The sequence below is a fragment of the Nicotiana sylvestris genome, chromosome 5 (genome assembly GCF_000393655.2).
Source record: "Nicotiana sylvestris chromosome 5, ASM39365v2, whole genome shotgun sequence".
Classification (NCBI taxonomy): domain Eukaryota; kingdom Viridiplantae; phylum Streptophyta; class Magnoliopsida; order Solanales; family Solanaceae; genus Nicotiana; species Nicotiana sylvestris.
The window spans coordinates 52,398,923-52,418,909 of record NC_091061.1 but is presented as its reverse complement, the minus strand read 5'-3'; positions in this window follow the sequence as shown (position 1 = coordinate 52,418,909).

Sequence of the window (19,987 nt, the reverse complement as noted above, 5' to 3'; positions counted from 1 at the left end):
TGAGACACTTAGTCTCTTGTAAGGGAGTTTGAGTTGGAAAAGTCAACCGAATATTGACTTATGTGTTATAGGGCTCGGATGCGAGTTCCGATGGTTCGGTTAGCTTCGGGAGGTGATTTATGGCTTAGGAGCGTGATCGGAATGGGTTTTGGAGGATTGGAGTAGTTTTAGGCTTGAATTGGCGAAGTTGATATTTTGGCGATTTTCGGTTGGTAGGCGAGATTTTGATATAGAGGTCGGAATGGAATTCCGAGAGTTGACGAGCGTGTGGGCATGCACCGGTAGGGATTGTGACTAGGTCCGTCCTGTAGCAACTATTGAGCCGCTTATTTGATTTGAAAACGTTATATTATTCCGTATTTTGGATATTTATACTATATTATGGGTTGTATGCCATGATTGGGGCCTTGTGCCGACCTGTAGAAACCCTTAGGCGCATTTTGACTATGTTTCCTCACTATTACTTGCTAAAAACATATCCTCAGTCATGTGTTACATGTTTACATGTTTAAAACTGGCTTTATCTTTTCACTTCTAATTGTGAAGAATATTTGGGCTGAGTTCTCTAATTTCTATATTGTGCCCGAGAGGCTGTGAGGTTAATGACTGAGAGAGGTTGAGAACCTAATAGTGAGGATATGATATGTATATATTATGGATCGAGTTGCACGTCGCATCGATATATACACTGGATCGGTATATACACTGGATCGGGCTACACGCCGCAGCAATATGTATATTGGATCGGGCTGCGCGCCACAGCAATATGACGCTTGGGCTGTAGGATCCCCTCCGGAGTCTGTACACCCCCAGTGAGCGTAGTCGACTATAAATTACGGATCGGGTTGCACGCCGCAGCGATTACTATGATTTCTATTATTATGAGATACTAAAGAGCCGAGTGTTGAGAATGAGTACTGTGTGACGAGAGTCGAGTCACAAGTAACTGAGAGGCTGCCTGAGTGGCCATATTCTGAGTGGTTCCTTGCCCAAGAGGCCTTGTTATAATGTTTTCACTGATTTCACTCTTCTTTTAAATAAGACTCTGTTGGATATATCGCTAAAAAACTGACTTCAATGTTTTAAACTGGAAATGTGATTCTATAAAGAAAACTGATTTTTAAACTATAAGATGACATAATATTCTGTTGATTATCCAGTTATATACTTTTGAACTGCTCGTCACTACTTTTAGTCCTTATTTACTTTAGTTACTTACTGAGTTGGTGTACTCATGTTACTCCCTGCACCTTGTGTGCAGATCTAGGTGCCCGAGCGGCTGAGTGAGGGCTTTTAGCTATTTCAGTATTTGACGAAGATTTCGAGGTAGTTGCATGGCGTCCGCAGCCCTGTTCTCTCCCTCTTATCCTATTATCTTTCTGCATTTCCTAGACTATTGATGTATTAGGTATTCAGACTTGTATTAGAGGCTTTAGACTCGTGACACCAGATCAGTTTGGGCTGTGTAGGTTATTGTTATTTCGACTTTCGCATATTTTTCTGTTGTTTTAAATGTTAATTATGAAATCCGTATTTAAAAACTATGTTGAAAATGGTTTATTATTAAAGTGGGTTGTGTTTAGTTGATCGATTGGATTGCCAAGTAACTTGATAGGAAACATCACGACCAATATTTGGGGTCGTGACAAAAATGAAGTTTTGTCGTTGCTGATTTTTCTGATGCAATAATTACGAACATACCGGTTATGCCCGTGGAATTTCAGACTTCCTTTAAAACTTCAAACATCATATCTTCCTTATTTTAAGGCAAAATAGGGTGATTCAAAAGGCTTTAATGGGTGTAATATCGCAAAATTATGTTGGGCTTATCAAATGTGAGTTACTGTAATGACTCGGTCGGTCGTTTTGAGTAATTTAGCTCTAATCTCCTATTTATTGTCTCCTCTATGTTATATTGTAGTTATGTAACGTGCCGGAGTATTTGATTTTTGTTTCAAGTGAGTTTCGAAGTGAAATAGGATACATAGTCCCTAAGTTGGAGCCTTAAGTTGATAGAGTTGATCGTAGTTTGACTTTCTTATAGAAGACTCCGGAATGGAGTTTTGACGGTTACAATAGCTCTGTATGGTGATTTTAGACTTTGGAGCATGTTCGATTGTAAATTTGGAGGTACATCGGTCATTTCGGAGTGAAATGGTGAAAGATGGAAAGTTGAAGGTTTGGAAGGTCGGAAAGTTTGACCAGGAGTGAACTTTATTGATATCGGGGTCGGATTCCAATTTCAGATGTTGGAATAGGTCAGTCATGTCATCTATGACTTGTGTGCAAAATTAAAAGTCAATCCGAGTTGTTTTGGTATGAATCGACATTAGTCTTGAATTTGGAAGTTCATAAGTTCATTAGGATTGAACGATGAGCAATTCATTGTACTAGTATTGTTTGATGTGATTTGACGCTTTGAGTGTGTTCGTATGATGTTTCAGGACTTGTTGGTATATTTGGTTGAGGTCCCAAATGCCTTAATTCTAATTCAGATCGTGTTCGACGCATTTCAGAACCTTGAAGACTGTTGAATCTATTGCTACTGATTTCCTTGTATACAATTGCGAGTGGGGATTAGCGATTGCGAAGAGCTGTTTGGCAACTGGTGAAATTTATTCTATGCGATCATGCGATCGCGAGAAGGGTTACGCGATCGCGAAGCTGGGTGTGTCAGTGGATCGCAAATTCGTGTCACTGGTCGCGTCCGCGAATAAGGAAGGAAGGGACTGGGGGTCTACTACGCGATCACGTTGCTTGTGGAATTTGAGAGTCACATTTGCGAGTGGGCTTCCGCATTCATGGAGAGTTATTTTTGGGCAGTTGTGAATTTGTGTTTCACGATCATGAAGCAATTCTTGCGATCGCAAAGAAGAACGACTGGGCAGCAGAATAAAAGTACAAAAACATAGGTTTCATCTCATTTTCATAATTTGGACCTAGAGAGCTTGGTGTAAGACGATCTTTCCATAGTTTTTCAAGGAATTCGCTGGGTAAGTGATTCTAACCCGGATTGAACTATATGTCATGATTCTATTGTTATTTTCATCATCTAATTAGTGATTTGAGTTGGGAATTTGGGGAAAATTGTGAAAACTTCCTAGACTAAATTTTGGAGTTTTGAAAGGCAATTTGAGGTAGACTTTGAGTAATTCTTGTATGGTTGGACTCATTATTGAATGGGTGTTCGGATTTTGTAATTTTGATCGGGTTCCGCAACGCGGTTTAATTCTTTGCAAAGATCGTAACTTTATGATTTGACATAATTTCCTTTAATTTATATTTATGGTATGAAGTTGTTTTGGCTAGATTCGAGTCGTTCGAAGTTGGATAATCGACGGAAAGGTCTACTAGTGGATTGAGTTAGCGTGTTTTGTGGTAAGTATCTTGCCTATCTTTATGTGAAAGAATTTTTCCTTAGGATTGGTATTGTCTTTAATAACTGTGATGTGTGAAAGCTATGTACGCAAGGTGACGAGTGTGTTCACGAGCTAAATGTGAAAATCTACCGATTTTAGCTATGTAGATTCCTTTCATGCCTTAATCGAGTTACCTTAACATATTATAATCATCATTTCTAGGCTATCTTCACATGTTTTACTTGTCTTATCTTTTATTTGTTAATTGCCTTACATGTTTAATTGAAGTTGTTGTTGTCTCCTCTATTCCTTATTCATTATTCAACCGTGAATTCTTTATATGAAATTGTTATTCTTGGAATATCTTAATGATGATACTAGTATTGAGTTATAAAGGTTGTGGTTCACGTTGAGACAAAATATTAAGTTGTGAAATACTATTCTATTGAGTTATTCACTTCTGGTTGTTATTGTTAAGACTCTTGTGTACATTGTGATTGAGCCATGGGCTTGTTATTGTGAAAACAATGTTATTGTTGCTTTCTTTGGCAAGTTGTGTATTGGGCACTTGATGTGCGATTTATGATACATTGTGATATTGATACGCATGCGGTGGTATAAGATTTTGGAGTGAAATACATGTGATGAGATAAGGTGGGCTTGATACGCGTGGCTAGTAGGGGAACTATTAGAAGCCACGCGGTGTGATAAGGTAGGCTAAAACGCAGGAAGCTGTTTCGGAAAAAATAATTTTCTAAACTATATGCAAGGCTCCCGTGGTGATATAGGTAGTAACTCTCATTGGTATTTCTCTATAACTTCACTTGTGTTTGACTGTTTTGTTTTCTTGGCGTAACCTTCCTTGTTTACTTCCGTGATGCATTATTTGCCTTAGTTTTGTGTAGTAAATTTTGGTATATTCCTTACTTTTTTCATTTCCATTGTTACAATTATTGCATTGTTAAATTACTCGTTCTGTCTCCTATTTATTCCAGTAGGGCCTTGACCTAACCTCGTCATTACTCTACCGAGGTTAAGCTTGGAACTTACTGGGTACCATTATTGTGTACCCATGTTATGCTTCTTGTCACGACCTGGATTTCCCACCCTCGGGAGTCGTGATGGTGCCTACTAGTGAAAGCTAGGCAAGCCAATTAGTCCAATTATTTAACCATTTTCATTTTTTAATCCCTTAGCAATTCCAAAACAATATAACAAAAGCAGCGGAGATAATAATAGCAAAAACAGTGCGGAAGACGAAATATGATAATTTAGATTAATACAAACAGCGAAAGTCTAAGTGTCACAATGTCATGGACCATATATGAATACTACAAATAAAGTCTGAATAGAAATACACGAATCTGTCTCTGAATAAGTAAAAATATAAGGAAATGATAAAAGGAGACGCAAAGGCTTGCGGACGCCTACAGGACTACCTCGGGTCGCCTGAATGGACTGAAGGTAGCCACCTCACTGCTGTCCAAAAGCTGCAGCACCGGTATCTGCACACAGTGTAGAGTGTAGTATCAGCACAACCAACCCCATGTACTGGTAAGTGCCTAGACTAACCTCGGCGAAGTAGTGATGAGGCTAGGACTAGACTACCAAATAAACATGTGCAGTTAAATCATATACAGCGGAAAATAAAGGTAAAAATGTACAATTAAGGATAGGAGGGGAAAACATGCTGCGGGGAACATCAAGTAATAACAGAAGAACAACAGATAAATATAAGGAACACCAAAGTTCATTTATCAACAAGAATCAAAAAGAACAGACAAGTGCACGGAATCACCCTTCATGCTTTTACTCTCGTCCTCACCATAAAATCAATAAAATCGGCACGGCATCACCCTTCGTGCTTTTACCTCACATAATCATGGCACGGAATGATCCTTTGTGCATTATCACTCATATCATGGCACAGAATTGCACATCGTGCGACATGGCATCACCCTTCGTGCTATTACCTCACAATATCGGCACGGCATCACCCTTCATGCATTAATACTCTAGAAAATCATACACGGCATCAACCTTCGTGATTTAAACTGTTCCTCACCCAAGCAACAATCACAAAGTAATTTGGGCAAGAGAATCAATAATATTTAATAAATCCCGACAAGGGAACAATAACATAACAACAAATATCCCGGCAAGGGAAAACAATATCATGAATAACAACGTCCAGGCAAGGGAAACAATACCAAAAACAATTACATCCCGGCAAGGGAGACAATATCATAAACCTCTCCTATTTTCCACATTTACCTCACAACTCAATTCACAACTTGAGCCAATGCGCTACAATGTTCAATTTCCAATAATACTTTCACAAATTATTTTACAACTTGAGCCAACGCTCTTCAATGTTCAATTATCAATAATACTTCCACGAGACTTGTTTAACATTAGAAATCATCAAATAAAGCATGAACAATACAAAACAGAGTCATATTAATCATAGTATAAGACTCACGGGCATGTTTGACAGCAACATATAGATACTCGTCACCATGCCTACTCGCCGTACTCAACAATTAACACAGAGCAAATATGACATGACACTTAACCCCTCAAGCTAATGTTATACCAAACACTTACCTCGATGCCACGAACACAATTCAAGTCTCAACTACCACTTTACCTCTTGTTTCCACCACCAATTTGCTTGTATCTAGCCACAATTTACTTAACGATATCAATAAATGCTAAATGAATCAATTTTAATGCATGAAAAATAGGTTTTATAAAGATTTCCCCAAAAAGTCAAAAATCGACCCCAGGCCCACATGGTTAAAATCCGAGGTTCGAACCAAAACCCGATTACTCATTCACCCACGAACCCAAATATATAATTTGTTTTGAAATCGGACCTCAAATCGAGCTCCAAATCCCTAAAATTTGAAAAATCTAAGTTCTACCCAAAACACCCAATTTCCCCATGAAAACCCTTGATTTTGAGTTGAAATCATGTGAAAAGATGTTATAGATTAAAGAAAAAGAGTTAGAAATGACTTACAATCGATTTGGAAGAGTAGTTGTCTTTGAAAAATTGCCCAAAGGTGTTTTAGGTTTGAGAGGGTTTGAAAAATGAGAAATTTTCGGCTAAGTTATGATTTAGCAGGTTGCAGCTGTCGCAATTGCGACCAGGGTTCGCAATTGCGAACCCCTTCAAAACCTGCTGAATTCGCAAATGCGAAGACTATGTCTCATTTGCGACCCTGAAGGAATTCGGTCACCTTCGCATTTGCGAGGGACCCTTCGCATTTGCGACCAAGGCCTGCCCAGGCTTGGTTCACATTTGCGACACTTGGGTCGCAATTACCAAGCCTGAGAACTTCACAATTGCGAAGCCTGATCTCGCAATTGTGAGATTAGAGGCCTGGGTAAAAATACCAGATACCAGCACTTGATCCTAAGTCCAATTTCACTCTATGGCCTATCTAAAACTCACCAGAGCTCTCGGGGCTCCAAACCAAACATGCACACTAACCTACAAACATTATACGGACTTGCTCATATAATTAAATTATCAAAATAACATCAACAACTATGAATTAAGCGCCAAATTCATGAAATCATTCAAGAACACCAAAATTTCCAATTTCTCAACATTTAGTCTGTTTTATACCAAACCAATTCCGATCTTTACCAAATTTTACAGATTCAACCTAATTATTATTTCAAACTTATACCGAGCTCCGGAACCAAAATACGGGACCGATACCATCAATTTCAAACATCTTTCATTTCCAAAAACTCTTATATATTCCAGAAAATTATTTTTAAAAAAATTTATTTCTCAGGCTTGGGATCTCGGAATTCGATTCCGGGCATATGCCCAAGTCCCAAATTTTACTACGGACCCTAAGAGACCATCGGATCATGGGTCCAGGTCTGTTTACCAGGAATGTTGGCCAAAGTCAACTTTATTCAATTTTAAAAGCAAATTTCCTTATTTCACTTAGTTTTCACATAAAAGCTTTACGAAAATGCGCCCGAACTACGCACGCAAATCGAGGTGAGACAAAAAGAGGTTTTTAAGGCCTCGGATTCGGACTCCTAGGTCACTACCTCAACAGGCTGACCTCTACACTGAACACGAACAAAAGGAAAACTCTTCGATCTCAACTGACGAACCTGTCGGTCTAGAATAGCTACCGGCTCCTCCTCATAGGACAAGTCCTTGTCCAACTGGACAGTACTGAAGTCTAACACGTGGGATGGATCGCCGTGATACTTCCAAAGCATGGACACATGAAACACTGGATGCACGGCTGATAAACTCGGCGGCAACGCAAGTTTGTAAGCCACCTCTCCCACTCGATCAAGAATCTCAAACGGGCTAATGAATCTAGGGCTAAGCTTTCCCTTCTTTCCAAATCTCGTCAGGCCCTTCATAGGCAACACCCGCTCGTCGACCATGAATGCCACATCACAAACCTTACGGTCGGCATAACTTTTTTGCCTCGACTGAGCTGTATGAAACCTATTCTGAATGATCCTGACCTTGTCCAAGGCATCCTGTACTAGATCCATACCCAACAACCGAGCCTCTCTCGGCTCAAACCATCTAACCGGCGACTGACACCGCCTACCATATCAAGCCTCATAAGGAGCCATCTGGATGCTTGATTGGTAACTGTTGTTTTAGGCAAACTCCGCTAAAGGCAAGAAATGATCCCACGAGCCTCCAAAGTCAATGAAACAAGCTCGGAGCATATCTTCCAAAATCTAAATAGTACACTCGGACTACATGTCCGTCTGAGGATGAAATATTGTGCTCAACTCAACCCGTGTGCCCAACTCATACTGAACTGCTCTCTAGAAATATGAGGTAAACTGCGTACCTCGGTCCAAAATGATAGACACAGGCACACCATGAAGACGAACAATCTCCCGGATATAGATCTCAGCTAACCTCTCGGAAGAATATGAGGCTGCCACAGGAATGAAATGTGCTGACTTGGTCAGCCTAACAACAATAACCCACACTGCATCGAACTTCCTTTTTGTCCGTGGGAGTCCAACAACGATGTCCATAGTGATACGCTCCCAATTTCACTCAGGAATCTCAATCTTCTGGAACAAACCATCAGGTCTCTAATGCTCGTACTTTACCTACTGACAACTCAAACACCGAGACACATGTGCCACAATATCCTTCTTCATCCTCCTCCACCAAAAATGTTGCTACAAATCTTGATACATCTTAGCGGCGCCCGGATGAATAGAATACCGGGAACTATAGGCCTCCTCTAGAATCAACTCTCGAAACCCATCTACATTAGGCACGCAAACTTGACCCTGCAGCCTCAAAACTCCATAATCTCCCACTGTGACCTGCTTGGCACCTCTGTGCCGCACTGTGTCCCTAAGAATACACAAATGAGGATCATCATACTGTCGATCTCGGATACTCTCAAATAATGAAGAACGAGCGATTGTGCAAGCTAATACACAGCTGGGCTCAGAAACATCCAATCTCATGAACTGATTAGCCAAAGCCTGAACATCCAAAGCAAGTGGTCTCTTACCGACCGGAAGATACGCTAAACTGCCCATACTAGCTGACTTTCTTCTCAAAGCATCGGCCACCACATTGACCTTTCCTGGATGATATAATATGGTGATATCATAGTCCTTCAGTAACTCTAACCACCTCCTCTGCCTCAAATTTAGCTCCTTTTACTTGAACAAATATTGTAGACTCTTGTGATCCGTGAACACCTCACATGAAACACCATACAGATAATGCCTCCAAATCTTCAACGCGTGAACAATGGCTGCTAACTCCAAATCATGAACTAGATAATTCTTCTCATAAATCTTCAACTGACGCGAAGCATAAGAAATGAACTTGCCATCCTGTATCAACACCGCACCAAGTCCAATACGGGATGCATCACAATAAACTGTATATGGCCCTAAACCTGTGGGCAAAACCAACACTGGCACTATAGTCAAAGTTGTCTTGAGATTTTAAAAGCTCGCCTCACACTCATCCGACCACCTGAATGGGGCACCATTCTCGGTCAACCTAGTCATCGGGGCTGCAATAGGTGAAAACCCCTTCATAAACCAACGGTAATAGCCTGCCAAACCTAAGAAACTTCGGATTTCTGTAGCTGATACGGGTCTAGGCCAGTTCTTGACTACCTCTATCTTCTTCGGATCTACCTGAATATCCTCTGCTGATACAACCTAACCCAAGAATGCAACCGAACTGAACCAGAACTCATACTTCGAAAACTTAGCATACAACTGACTATCTCTCAAAGTCTGAAGAACCACTCTCAGATGCTGCTCATGCTCCTCCCGAATGCGGGAATAGATTAAAATATCATCAATAAAGACTATCACAAATGAATCCAAGTAAGGCTTGAACACTCGGTTCATCAAATCAATAAAAGTTTCTGGGGCATTAGTCAACCCAAATGACATCACCAAGAACTCATAATTCTTGTACCGAGTGCGGAAAGTAGTCTTAGGGACATCGTATGCCTTAATCCTCAACTGATGGTAGCTAGATCTCAATTCAATCTTCAAAAATACCTCAGCACCCTGAAGCTGATCAAACAAATCATCAATCCTCGGCAATGGATACTTATTCTTGATTATAACCTTGTTCAACTACTGGTAATCTATACACATTCTCATCGATCCGTCCTTCTTCTTAACAAACAACATCGGCGCACCCCAAGGCGAGACACTAGGCCTAATAAAGCCTTTATCAAGCACGTCTTGCAACTGCTCCTTCAATTCTTTCAACTCAGGCGGGGCCATACGATACGACGGAATAGAAATGGGCTGAGTGCCCGGAGCCAAATCAATGGAGAAGTCAATATCCCTATCGAGTGGCATGCACGGCAGGTCTGAAGGAAACACCTCAGAAAACTCACGAAGGACAGGCACAAAATCCATAGAAGGAACCTTAGCACTAGAATCACCAGCATATGCCAAATAGGCCAAACACCCCTTCTCGACCATTTGTCGAGCCTTCATGTATGAGATAACACTACGGGTGGAATTACCAGGAGTCACTCTCCACTCTAAACGAGGTAAACTCGGCAAAGCTAAGGTCACAATCTTGCATGACAGTCCAAGAAAGCGTGGTAAGGTGATAATCAGTCCATCCCCAATATGACATCAAAATCAACCATATCCAATAGTAACAAATCTACACGAGTCTCAAGACCCCCAATCACAACTATACATAAATGATGGACGCGATCTACCATAATAGAATCACCCACTAGTGTAGACACATATACAAGAGCACTCAAGGAATCACTAGGCATAACTAGATACAGTGCAAAATAAGATGACACGTAGGAGTATGTAGACTCTGGATCAAATAGTATTGAAGCATCCTTACTACAAACTAGAACGGTACCTGTGATAACTCTATCGGAAGCCTCAGTCTCAGGCCTGGCTAGAAGAGCATAATATCGGGGCTAGGCCTTACCACTCTGAACTACATCTCAAGAATGGCCTCCTGCTGGTTGGCCTCCACCTTTAGTTGCCTGACCTCCACCTCTTATACCTCCACCTCCACCTATAGAACCTCTACCTCCACCTCTAGCTGGCTGGGTGGGCTGTGGAACACTCGGTGCCTGAACCATGGCACGGGAACCCTGATGCTGAGAGCTGCTCGGTGTTCGAGGGCAAAATATAGCAATATGCCTCGTATCGCCACATATATAACAAGCCCTCGACGGTTGAGACTGCTAACCCTGACGGCCTGAATAACTACTTTAAAAACTTCGGAGCGGAGGTGCACTTTTAGGAGCTGGCGATGCACTATAGGGCAATTGATCATAATACTACATATGAGAACCATGGCCACCTAGAGCACCGTGAGAAGCCTGAAGTGCTGAATAAAATGGCCTGGGAGGATGGCCCCTACCAAAAGAATCTCTACCTCCAGATGAGGCACCACTGAACCTTCCCTAATGACGAGGCCTCTTGTCAGACCCCTTACCACTCCCCTGTGACATAACAATCTCAACTCTCCTGGCCACATTGGCCACATCCTGAAAAGAAATCTCGCTCCCCGTCTCCTTAGCCATCTGCAATTGAATAGGCTGAACGAGTCCCTTAATGAACCTCCCCACTCTCTCTCTCTCAATGGGAAGTATAAGAAGAGCATGACGGGCCAAATCAATAAACCTAGTCTCGTACTGAGTAACAATCATAGAACCCTACTGGAGACGCTCAAACTGCCTCCGCTAGTTCTCCCTCTGAGTGATGGGAAGAAACTTCTCCAGAAATAGCTAAGAAAACTGATACCAAGTCAAAGCTTGTGACCCAGCTGGTCTAGCCAAACAATAATCTCTTCACCAAGTCTTGGCGGATCCAGACAAACGAAAAGCAGCAAAGTCGACCCCATTGGTCTCCACTACGCCCATGTTCTGAAGAACCTCATGACAGTTGTCTAAATAATCCTGGGGATCCTCAGAAGATGCACTGCTAAAAGTGGTAGTGAAGAGCTTGGTAAACCTGTCCAATCTCCACAAGGCATCAGCAGACATAGCTGCTCCATCACCGGTCTGTGCCACAACACTAGGCTGAACTACCCCAACTGGCGGAGCTGCTGGAGTCTGAAACTAGGGAGTCATCTGCTCCGGAGCATGAGTAGCAAGAGTCTGGGCTCCTCCTCTAGCCTGAGAGACGGCTGGTGCTACAAGAAGCAAGCCTACCTGAACGACACTCTCCATAAGGCCCACTAGATGGACCAGAGCATCCTGAAGTACCGGGGTGGCGATGAACCCCTCTGGGATCTGAGCTGGCCCCACTGGAACTGACTCGGATGGAACCCCATCGTCAAACCCAACCTGAGGCTCCGTTGTTGTTGTTGTTGCTCTAGGCTGAGCTCTGCCCCTACCTCGGCCTCTAGAACGGCCTCGGCCTCTACCCCTCATGGGAGCTACTACTAGGGGCTCGGGCTGCTAATCAGTGGATGAATAAGTGTATGCTCTCGCCATCTGCGAAAGAACAACGTATAAATTCTGTTAGCATTGAGAAACCAAACCGCACGACTTGAAAGAATAGATGTGAAGTTTTTCCTAACTCTATAGCCTCTGGAGGATAAATACATATGTCTTCGTACTGATCCCTCAGACTCTACTTAGCTTGCCCGTGAATTGTGAGACTTAAGTAACCTAGAGCTCTGATATCAACTTGTCATGACCCGGATTCCCCACCCTCGGGAGTCATGATGGCGCCTACTAGTGAAAGCTAGGCAAGCCAATTAGTCCAATTATTTAACCATTTTCATTTTTAATCCCTTAGCAATTCCAAAACAACATAAAAAAAAAGCAACAGAGATAATAATAACAAAAATAGTGCGGAAGACAAATTTTGATAATTTAGATTAATACAAACTTCGGAAGTCTAAGTACAACTCTACCTAGAATTTGGTGTCACAATGTCATGGACTATCTATGAATACTACAAATAATGTCTAAATAGAAATATACGAATCTATCTCTAAATAAGTAAATACAGAAGGAAATAATAGAGGGAGACGCCAAGGCCTGCAGACACCTACAAGACTACCTTGGGTCGCCTGAATGGACTGAAGGCAGTCATCTCACTATGGTCCAAAAGCTGCAGCACGGGGATCTGCACACAGTGCAGAGTATAGTATCAGCACAACCGACCCCATGTGCTGGTAAGTGCCTAGCCTAACCTCAGCAAAGTAGTGAAGAGGCTAGCAATAGACTACCAAATAAACCTATGCAGTTAAATCATATACGATGGAAAATAAAGGCAGAAATGTACAGTTAAGGATAGGACGGGGAAACATGCTGCGGGGAACATCAAGTAAAAATAGAAGAACAACAGATAAATATAGGGAACACCAAAGTTCAATTATCAACAAGAATCAGAAGTAAAAGGCAAGTGCACGGCATCACCCTTGGTGCTTTTACTCTCGTCCTCACCATAAAATCAATAAAATTGGCACGGTATCACCCTTCGTGCTTTTACCTCACATAATCATGGCACAGAATGATCCTTCATGCATTATCACTCATATCATGGCACAAAATAGTACATCGTGTGGAACGGCATCACCCTTTGTGCTTTTACCTCACAATATTGGCACGGCATCACCCTTCGTGCATTAACATTTTCAAAAATCATACACGGTATCATCCTTCATTTTTAACACTCTTCCTTACCCAAGCAACAATCACAAAGCAATTTGGGCAAGGGAATCAATAATATTTCAATAAAATCCTGGCAAGGGAACAACAGCATAACAACAATAACCCGGCAAGGGAAAACAATATCATGAATAACAACATCCTAGCAATGGAAACAATACCAAAAACAATAACATCCCGGCAAGGGAGACAATATCATAAACCTCTACTATTTTCCACATTTACCTCACAACTTGAGCCAATGCTCTACAATGTTCAATTGCCAATAATACTTTCACAAATCATTTTACACTTGAGCCAACACTCTTCATTGTTCAATTACCAAAAATACTTCCACGAGCCTTGTTCAACGTTATAAATCATCGTATAAAGCATGAACAATACGAAACGGAGTCATATTAATCACAGTATAAGACTCACGGGCATGCTTGACACCAACGTATAGATTCTCGTCACCATGCCTATACGTCGTACTCAACAATTAACACATAGCATATAAGACACGACTCCTAATCCCTCAAGCTAAGGTTAAACTAAACACTTACCTCAATGCCACAGACATAATTCAACCCTCAACTACCGCTTTACCTCTTGTTTCCACCACCAATTCGCTTGTATCTAACCACAATTCACTTAACGATATCAATAAATGCTAAATGAATCAAGTCTAATGCATGAAAATACCTTTTATAAAGATTTTCCCAAAAAGTCAAAAATATCGACATTGGGCCCACATGGTCAAAATCCGAGGTTCGAACCAATACCCGATTACCATTCACCCACAAACCCAAATATATAATTTGTTTTGAAATCGGACCTCAAATCAAGGTCCAAATCCCCAAAATTCGAAAAACCTAAGTTCTACCCAAAACACTTAATTTCCCTCAAGAAAACCCTTGATTTTGAGTTGAAATCATGTGAAAAGAAGTTATAGATTAAAGAAAACGAGTTAGAAATGACATACAATCGATTTAAAAGAGTAGTTGTCTTTGAAAAATCGCCCAAAGGTGTTTTAGGTTTGAGACGGTTTGAAAAATGAGAAATTTTCAGGTAAGTTATGATTTAGCAGGTTGCAGATGTCGCAATTGCGACCAGGGTTCGCAATTGTGAACCCCTTCAAAACCTGCTGACTTCGCAAATGCGAAGACTATGTCGCATTTGCGACCCTGAAGGAATCCGGTCACCTTCGCATTTGCGAGGGACCCTTCGTATTTGCGATATCGCATTTGCGACCAAGGCCTGCCCAGGCTTGGTTCGCATTTGCGATGCCTGGGTTGCAATTACCAAGCCTGAGAACTTCACAATTATGAAGCCTGATCTCGCAATTGTAAGATCAGAGGCCCGGGCAAATACTATATACCACCACTTGATCCTATGTCAAATTTTACTCTGTGGCCTATCCAAAACTCACCTGAGCTCTCGAGGCTCCAAACCAAACATGCACACTGACCAAAAAATATCATACGGACTTGCTCGTGCAATCAAATCATCAAAAATAATATCAACAACTATGAATTAAAGCCCAAATTCATGAAATCATTCAAGAACACCAAAATTTCCAATTTCTCAACTTTAAGTCCGTTTTATACCAAACCAATTCCCATCTTTACTAAATTTTACATATTCAACCTAATTATTATTTCAAACTTGTGCCGGGCTCCGGAACCAAAATACGGGCCCGATACCATCAATTTCAAACATCTTTTATTTTCAAAAACTCTTATATATTCGAGAAAATAATTTTCTTTAAAAATTTATTTCTCGGGCTTGGGACCTTGGAATTGGATTCCGGGCATATGCCTAAGTCCCAAATTTTACTACGAACCCTACGAGACCGTTGGATCACGTGTCCGGGTTCATTTACCAAGAATATTGACCAAAGTCAACTTTATTCAATTTTAAAAGTAAATTTCCTTATTTCACTTAGTTTTCACATAAAAGCTTTCTGGAAACGTGCCCGGACTGTGCACACAAATCGAGGTGAGACAAAAGAGGTTCTTATGGCCTCGGATCACAGAATTTACTTTCAAAAGGTCATCACACTTCTGCATATCTTTTGTGCAAATCCAAGTATCTCCTACCAATCTAGGAAAGTGAGTTGAGTTCATACTTGAAGACTTCAAGGTACACCTGCCGGCGTCCGCAGGCCTCGGGGTCACCCTTTATCTACTTCTATATTTTCCTTCTTTTATTAGATATAATTATATAGGGATGATTAAGCTGTGGAGTTTTCCTTATTAGAATTGTTGAGTATTTGAGAGTTTATTTGTTATTTAAGTTATTCTATACATGTTTGTTAGGCTTACCTTGTCTTAGATACTAGGATCCATCATGGCATCCTCAGGAGGGAAATTGGGGTCGTGATAATTTCGAGGTCATCTAGGATCTGATTCGAGCTTTAACAACTGCTATGCTTTTTTCACATGTTCCGAAATTTAGTCACTTTTCCTTACAAGGCTTGGGAGCTCGGATTTGAGCAATTTTTTAGGGACCATGCACAATTTAGGTTGGAGTAAGTATTTTTGACTCGAATTTATTTATATTTCATAATTCCAGCCTTGAATTTCATAATTTTTTGATGAATCAAATTCAAGAAATTGAGGATTTTTAGTAAAAAACAATTCTACAATAAATTGATGATTTGAAGGCCGATTTGAGGTCGGAAGTGAATGAAATTGATATGGTTGAACTCGTATCATAATGTGTGTTTGGAATTTGTGAGTTTTGTCGGGTTCTAGTGTGCGGGCCCGAGGTTGACTTTTTGGGTTAACTTTTTTGTTTTAGTTAAAGATCAAAGCTTTATTATTCGAAATCTTTTCCTATGGATTTTATTTATGATATTCAGTTATTTTGGCTCAGTTCGAGCCGTCCGGTGATTGATTTGCGTGGGAAGGGCTTTTTAGAGTGTTGATTTATTTTACTTGAGGTAAGTGTCTGACCTCGCTTTATTGGACAAATTTTTCCTAATCAAATGATATTATTTTCTACATGCAGGGGCGATGCCGAATGTATGTGCATGCGCTAGGGATATCCATGCTTGCGGTAGATTATGTGATTTTTTGTTCCTTGTTGAATCTTGTGATTTTCTTATCTCATATTTTACTTGATTTCTATAATAATATGAGCACAAATATCAATGCTAGAGACCATGCTTCAACTTATTATAACTTGATTAAATATTATGGACTCCTTGTGAGATTGTTGATGTGCGAAATTTGGTCGTAACTATATCTAAATCATGAATACGTGTCTATGTTTGTTATTCTTGAGATACTTGGGTTCCATACTTATGTTGAAGATCATGTTTGAGATTTGATGAGATACTTGAACAATCTGGTTCTTGAAGTTTATTGATTTGTTTATTAGTGCAAAAGCTGTGATTGTCATTCATGCGATGTATTTTGCTTAATTACTCTTCTTAATATTATTCATGTTCCCGGCCTTACTTGTTGTTGATGTATATATGCTTGGTGAGGAAGAGTAAATTGCACGAAGGGTTTTTCCATGCTTGTAAGGAAGAGTGATTTATGCATGGTTGTTGTTTTCGTGCTTCTTGATATTATTATTATTATTGCACAAAAGATGATGTCATAAAATTATTTTTATATTATTATGTGAGGATACGAGTAAAAGTATGAAAGTTGATGACATGCAATTATTTTTACATTATTATGTGAGTATGAGAGTAAAAGCATGATGTGTGGCGCTATGGGTAATAATTATCTTCGAAAATTTTTGAAATACGGGCGCATGGGCCCGGGGGTCATTTTTGTTGAATTTTCGTGTGCAGTTGGGAATTATTTTTAATTATTGAATTGAGAGTGTTTGAGCATACAGTGATGGGTTTACACATTCATTGAGTAGTTTCTGATTATTTTGCATTGTTATAAGGTGTTAGAGAGGCGTGGGAGCTGGTTATCGGATTTCATAGCGAGGTAAGTCTCCTGTCTAATCTTGTAAGAGAAAATTTACCCATAGGTGCTATACTTGTTACGTGCCACGTGTTATGGGAGCTAGGCACATATGAGGTGACGAGTGCCCGTGTGTATGCTAGATTCTTAATAATGTCCAAGTAGATTTAGACTCACACCATGTGTTAATTGTATTACTTGAGTTATTCTTGTCTTTTTAAGTGATTTAAGTTACATTTTAGCGTGATACTTGACTTGCATAGGATATCGAACTTTGCTATTTTAGATACTTGATACACTACTTGATTAGTCGTAGAAATTATACTTTCTTTTATGGATTTCTCTATGTTACACGTATTTGTACGAAAGTTTCTTGAAATTCATAATTCACACATATATTCGTGAGTGGGGCCAGTAACCTGTCAAGTTCCACTATTCTTATGGGATTGGGCTGGACGTCTCAACAGTACCATCAGGGGATCGAGTTGTTCGCCTTAACAGTATTATGAGATGCAGTTATGTATTGGGTCGTACAATCTCATCAGTGTACATTATTATTATGGGATCATGTCATATAATCATTGCATGATATTGTACCATCACTCTTATGTGATTGGGCAGTTCGCCTCGATCGAATCATGCGTAATGTTTGATAAGGATTCAGTATACATGTGTCTTTCTTACTTGAGGTATGACACTTCACTGGTTATTGATCTTTTATATATATATATATATATTCTATTCGAGGTAGTATTCAATATTTTAAGATTTTGTATTTACATTTCTGTTAAGAATCATGTTATGCACATATATCTGTTTTCTTTACTTTTACTTGCCATGCTTCATACATGTCTACCTTTATTGTATTTTGATTATTGGACCATTAGTAAGCGTCGATGTCGATCCCTCATCACTACTTTTTAGAGGTCTGGAAAGATACTTATTGGGTATGCGTTAATTTACATAATCATACTATACTTTTGTACTAATTCTGTACGTATTGAGACATGTACATTCGATGGTTATCTAAGCATGTAGGTGCAGCTGCTGAGGAGACTTTGTGGTGATCTGCATTTCATTTTACACTCTTCAGTACACGAATTCCTAGTCCTATTTATTTACCATAGTCTATCTATTTTCTATTCTAGAAATATGTTGTAATGGTATTGTGTATTCTAGTAGATACTCAGGCACTTGTGACACCGAGTTTTGGGGATTTAAATTTTTGTTCTTGTTCTGGTTGTATTCTATTATGATATTCAGGTATATATTTTGATCACTTTCGAACATTTAATAAAATATCAGTAATTTTCTACAAATATAGAGAAATTTCGCATATTTATTTTATTACTTGTTATAAAATGTATATGGAATATCGATCGGCATGTCAAATAATTGTTGGCTTGCATAACGGTAAAGTTGGGCACCACCATGGCCTATAGTGGGTTTTGGGTCATGATAGCTTGGTATCATAGCACCAGGTTCACTTAAGTCTCATGAGTCACGAGCAAGTCTAGTAGAGTCTTGTAGGTCGGCACTAAGACGTCGATAATTATCTTTGAGAGGTTGCAGGTCTATTAGGAGAACTTCCATTTCTTGATTTCTTGTCGTGCGATTTGATTTTGGTTGAAGCTTATGCATTCAGTTCCATCCTACTCATTCGTGCGTGATGTCGAGCATTCAATGTCAGTTGGGCACCGCCGAGTTTTGGAGATGTTGCAGATATGGTGTAGGATATTTTTCCCTACATATACGGGCGGACTAATATTGTTACCTTGTGGAGGGGTGTTCAGTCATTTCAGTCCAGTGTCGGTGTTGCGCACGAGTTCAGAGCAATACACGATGTATTGTGATGTTTCTCTTATTGTTAGCGTGAAATATTGGTGTGAATGGTAGGGTGTTCACTTATGTGTTGTGGCAGCGAATTCTTCAGGAGAAGGATTATTCGGTTTGTGATTGGAAGATTCGGTATTAAAATCCAGCTCAGGAGAGGCAATTAGCACATGAATGTTCAAGCTTTGGTTGACGAAGTTTGGAGATAGGATATTTCGGAACTTGGTGGAATTTTGTTTGTGTTATTGTGTCGTCGTCCTTGTTTGAATGCATTAAGTCTCATCAGTATGATGGTCTTAATTTGTTTCCATTTGGGCACACGGTGTTGCGAAGTGGTACCTAAGAAGCGTTTATCGGAGATGACGGTGTGTTGCGACTTCATGGTCGAATTGGTGTTTCCAGTATTGATAGTTCGTGGGAGATGATACTTGAGGAGGCTTAAAGTTGATGTCATTCTATTTGTTTGGTGCTACGGAGATGGATCCGGATTTGGGGCAGCATTATTGGTGGCGAAGGATAAGAAATGATATGGGGGGTAAGTCTCAGGGTGGTTGAATTGTTAGTAGGTCAAGTATGAGTTGTAGAGATCTAGTAGTTTTCTTTAGAAAATTGCTAAACCGGAGTGGGAGTGGGAGGGTATCATGTGGATTTTGTGGTAGGATAGACACATGCTTTGAGAAAGCTTAGTGTGATTTGGGTCATGATG